The sequence below is a fragment of the Arachis hypogaea genome, chromosome 13 (genome assembly GCF_003086295.3).
Source record: "Arachis hypogaea cultivar Tifrunner chromosome 13, arahy.Tifrunner.gnm2.J5K5, whole genome shotgun sequence".
Taxonomy (NCBI): domain Eukaryota; kingdom Viridiplantae; phylum Streptophyta; class Magnoliopsida; order Fabales; family Fabaceae; genus Arachis; species Arachis hypogaea.
The window spans coordinates 31,453,310-31,459,309 of NC_092048.1; positions in this window are offsets into that span (position 1 = coordinate 31,453,310).

Sequence of the window (6,000 nt, forward strand, 5' to 3'; positions counted from 1 at the left end):
TTTTTCACCAGTTTTAGTTTTGAATTGCAAAGCTTTGGTACATTAAGTTAAAAATTATTGATCTTTTCCATTTCATATCACTACTATTTCACTTCTTATTATAATTAATTGTTATGGCTTGTGATATGTTAACTTGTTTTTCTTTATTATACAATTAATTTGTTAAATAGTTAGTATCATGTTTAATGAATATGCAGATCATTAGGGTTAGTTTCAATATTGTTGTACATCACAACTCATTAACTATTAGGCAAGAACTCCAGATTGCATTCGATGCATGTCAGAAAGATAAGGAAAACGTAGAACAAATATTATATATGTGTTTATTGGTTAAGGTTTGTTTCTGGTTATATAAAAGAAGAGATAATGAGATTCTATTGTTTGTTTAATTTTGTTAACATAAAAAGTTATGATAATTTTCTAAATTAAAAAATTTATTGTGCGATAAATAATTTCTGACTTTCCATACAATTGCACGTCAAGTGCTAGTAATAATAAATAAATAAATAGATAGATAGATGTGTGTTGTTGGGATGTGAGATATTATTTGAATAAAGTCCAACCCAACATAGCAAAAAAAAAAAAAAAAAAAAAAACAACAATACTAGGAATCAAGAGGATACCAGCAAAAAATCAGCTAAATGTCTCTGGGTGAATCTAAAATCTCTACGTGGATTGTGCTTATGGTAGGTATTAGGATGTTTTTTTCCTTTGCAAATTAGATGGTTCTGAATCTATTTTCTGATTTATCATGTTTTATACATTTGGAGAGGGAAGGAGGATGAAGAGACGGAAACTAAATGAATCAGTTTCCATAATTCACGTTTAGGGGGTGTTCGCGGATCGAATCGGATATGATATCCGCACTTTTTTGTGTCGGATCCGATCCGATCCGATCCGCACATTTGCGGATCGGATCGGATCGGATATCAGATATATCCGCATAATTAAACATTCTCTTTTTAATCATATTTCTATGTAAAAGAATTCGATAAAAATATTTCTTTCATACTTTTAAACTTATTTATTCCTAAAATATTTTTAATCAAACTCTCTCTAAATAACAAAAATAAAATAATACAATATATGAATAATAATTACTAACTAAAACATACAAACAAGTAAATATAATACCAAACATATATATATTTTTTATTTTTTAATTATTATAGTGCGGATCTGCGGATCCACGGATGTAGAGCAAATATCGCGATCCGATCCGCAAAGGGTGCGGATCGGATCCGATCCGATCCGATCAATTTGCGGATCGGATCGTATCCGCAATTTTCGGATCGGATGTGGATATTTACCGCAGATCTGCAGATACGATCTGATCCATGGACACCCCTATTCACGTTGCAATGATGCTGAACGTATCTCCTCCTAATTTGAATGTGGTGAAACATTTAATAACCAATATTTTAAATCATAAATAAATAAACTAATTACTATATTTATAATTAATTAGTATCTCCTCCTAATTTGAATGTGGTGAAACATTTAATAACTAATATTTTAAATCATAAATAAATAAAACTAATTACTATATTTATAATTAATTAAGTTGTTCCATTTTTAACTAATTTGTAATTGGTTCCATATATTTTTTCAAAAAATTACCAAATTTAATTACCTGCAAATCACTCTGGGGCATAACTTGTTACTTTGTTCACAAAAGCTGGCACAATATATTCTTGATAATTATGTTTCGTCGGCTATAACTATCAAGTCAAATCAAGCACTAAGAAAGTGTTTGGTAAAGGAGATTGAGATTGAGACTAAGAAACTGAAATTCTATATTATATTTGGTGATTAGGGTTTGTAACTAAAATTTTAGTTTTTATTTTTAAAGTTTTAATTTTTTTAATACTTTTAAAAAGTGAAAATACATGAAATTAAAATTTTTGACAACAAAAACGAAAATTCTAAATCTACCCTTCACCTCCCAACTCCATTCCACCTCTCACCCCACCATCATCTATCGGTGCAACAGAGAATAAAGGTGGCACGTGCGGCACAACACGATGCAGAACTGGAACTTGAACACGGCGGCACGACACCGCACAACGTGGAACTAGAACTCAAACACGAGGCAAAGACAACGGTGGTGAGTGTTGTCGTTACTACTACCGGAGTAAGAGAAAGACAAAGACAGAGTCACTAAGATGAGTGTTGTTATCTTTTTTTACTTTTTAAATTAGGAGTGAGATTCGAACTCGATACCTTTAGGTGAGAAGAAAGACTACGCTATTTGAGCTATAACTTGTTGGGGTCGTTGTCCTCTAATATTACCATAGAAGCTTTTCAATAAAAATTTAAAAACTAACAAAATTTATTATTTTTTATTAGTTTTAGTGATTAATTCAAATTTTTTAATTTAATAATTTAATAACGTATTTTTAAGGGTAAAAAACGCATATAAGTCAAGGGGAGATTTTTATTACGCAATTCAGCCAAAGCAGATTCTCATTCATCAATCAACCAAAGCACACTATAATGTAATTTGAAGCAACAAAATTCGAATTATATTTCTTCATAATTCGAATCGATCTAGCTCGAATTATTCCCAACGATTGCGTACAAGTAGTTCGAATCAAGTTGCTATGAATTACACAAGCATAATTTGAATTTAGTCAATTCGAATTACTTGCATCTCGTGACCTAGAGGAAGTTCGAATCATATCGATTCGAATTACTCATTTTTCGTTACAAATGGTAATTCGAAATATGTTGATTCGAATTACAAGGGAGTCGCCTATATAAGGAGTTCGAACCAATGTCATTCGAATCAGTTTTCTATTCTCATACCCCACCAAATTCCAGAGAAAACGACCTAGAATCGGGCCGACAAAGACTCGAGCGGCATATTCAGGCGATGGGGGACGATCCGGGGAGGCTGTATTGTTTGGATGGAGTTGCTCATATCGCCGGGGTGATCAACGAAGAGGTTAGTGGTTTTTGATAGTGGTTTATGATAGTGATTTTTGTTAGTGGTTTATGAAAGCGGTATTGCAAGTGGTTTATTTTAGTAGTTTTGCATGCAGAATTATTGGCGGTTTATGTTAGTGGTTTGGGTTAGTGGTATTGCATGCGGTTTATTCTATAGGTTTTGTTTGCGGTTTTGTCGATGGTTTATTTTAGCGGTTTATGTCAGCGGTTTAGGTTGGTGGTATTGGAGGTGGTTAACTGAGTGGTTTTGCATGTGGTTTTCTCAAGTGGATTTGCATGTGGTTTATGTTAGTGGTTTTTTGGATGCGGTTTTATGATGCGGTTTTGCTAGCGGTTTACTACATTTTGCTTTTGCATGTGGTTTTTAGAAGCGGTCTATGTTTGCGGTTTACGTATGCAATTTTGGTAGTGGTTTACTATATCTTCTATTGCATGTGGTATTTGTTAGTTCTTTACGTCGTGAATTGTATATGTTTGTGGTATTGTAATTCGTTCTAATTATGCGGTCCATGTAATGCGCAGCCCCGGCGTTGTATATCGAGCATGCGGCGGCAGCAGGGGATGCGACTTGATGAGAGGTACGTTCCGTACTTGCAGATGGCCGGATTATACCATCTTGCGAGACTGAACGACAGATGGTTCCGATTAGACGAGCCCCTTGTGAGTGCATTCGTGGAGCGGTGGCGTCCGGAGACGCACACGTTCCACATGCCGTTCGGAGAGTGCACGATCACACTTCAGGACGTCGCGTACCAGTTGGGGTTGCCAGTGGACGGACATTACGTCAGTGGTTGCCTAACAGACTTCCACGTATACATACAGGGTAAGGGCGAAATTTGCTGCTACGTGTCGAATGCAGAATGCCCGGTATGCAGCTGGAGGTAGCCATCCCCCGTCGGGAGCCTCAAGCGCGGCCTTGATGCCGTTATGCCTGTCCGAAATAACCAGCAGACCCGGCTGCGGTGTCACGTGCTGACGCAGGTGGGAGAGAAAGAAGGACCACGACTCAGCATTCTCACTCTCGACTAGTGCGAATGCAACAGGGAGTATGTTGGAGTTCCCGTCCTGTGCAATCGCGACAAGCAACGTTCCCCCATACTTGCCATATAGATGGGTGCCATCAATACTCACCAACGGCTTGCAATGACGGAATGCCTCGATACACGGTGGAAACGTCCAGAACAGCCTGTGAAAATAAGCCTGAGACTCGTCCAGCTGTCCTCCAACTCGAACAGGGCTAGTCCTAAGGACTGTAACAGTACCAGGCATGGTCAACTGGACTCCTAACACCCACCTAGGGAGCTCGTTGTACGACTCATCCCAGTCACCATAGATGACGGCAACAGCCTTCTGCTTCGCCAACCAGACCCTCCTGTACGTCCGCCTGAACCCAAAGTGTGCGGCCGTGGCATTTAGGAGCACCTTGATGTTGACGGATGCATCAACCCTAACCATTGGCATATTGAATGTCGCTATCACATGATAATCCAAACTCTTGTGGTCGCTAGAGATGGAGGTTGCGAGACACGTATGCGGTCCATTGTACCGTTTGACCTCCCAAATGCCCTTGCGCTGCCGGAGACTCAGCCGAATCAACCATGTGCAACCATTCCCAAACTCAGAACACTTGCCCACATACCAGCGATAGTCAGACTCAACTACCTTGTACTGTACCCCTCTGCGGATGCTGTAAGTCTTCACACTCAACAGGGCCTCATCTTTATCCTGAAATTGCTGACCAACCTGGAACTCTGTCAGACCAGCAGACCCTTCCGCATCTCTAGCGCCAAATCCAGCAGGCTGCCCAGGAACCCCCTCCTGCCTCATGGCATCCAGGTCCAATGATGAAAAATGTGGAGGGTACTGCTGTGTGCCAGAGCTAGAACCACATCCAGCCCCTGCCGGGTCACTCGCTCCAATATCATCGCCACTGTCATCAGCAATCATATCCGGCTCAACATCATCGTCCTCTAGATCATCAAACAATCCGTCTCCAACCCCAGCCGGTGCAGCACATTGTACTGAGGTCGGAAGAAATTCCCCTGTTCCAACCTCGTTGCCAACACTTCCGTTGAGATCAACAGTGAACGAAGGAGAGGCGACATGCTAGATGGGTGGCTCGTACGCAGGGACGGAGGAAGAAGCAACGGCAGGTCTAGAGCTAGAACCGGCCACCGTGGCTAAAGTGTTGGTATTCCGGTTCGAACCCCCCGAGCTGGATACCACATCAACCAACTTTGCCAACAGCTCTGGTGTCCTCACCTCGGGAAACTGCCAGCGACAATGAAACATGACCTGCAAGTCCTCATCACTCCCGATCGTGAAACAATCATACTTCACGGTATCTTGGAGCACCATGATTGGAATGCGATAGAAAAACTTCTTAACCCTTTTCACACCTTCCAGACCAAGTTTCAGCAGTACAGAGTTAACAATGTCATCATAGCTCGTCGTAAGCCTCACGATAATACAGAGAGGATCCTTATCGGTGAACTTCACACCGGACCGAGTTTTCCTCTTGATCGATCCTCTGTGGTGAACCAATACTAGAAAACTGTCCTCACTAGCCATCTGACCCTTCTAATGAGAGCAACTCACGTTCACATCATATATATACAGGTCTGGTTCACAGTAATTCGAATTATCCTCATTCGCACTATTATATAAAATTCGAATCAACATATTTCGAATTACCATTTGTAGCGAAAAATGAGTAATTCGAATCGATATGATTCGAACTTCCACTAGGTCACGAGATGCAAGTAATTCGAATTGACTAAATTCGAATTATGCTTGTGTAATTCGTTGCAACTTGATTCGAACTACTTGTACGCAATCGTTGGCATAATTCGAACTAGATAGATTCGAATTATAAAGAAATATAATTCGAATTTTGTTGTTTCGAATTACATTATAGTGTGCTTTGGTTGATTGATGAATGAGAACCTGATTTGACTGAATTGCGTAATAAAAATCTCCCCTTGACTTATATGCGTTTTTTACCCTATTTTTAATCAACGCTTTTAAATATTAATAAGTGATGAAAAAAAT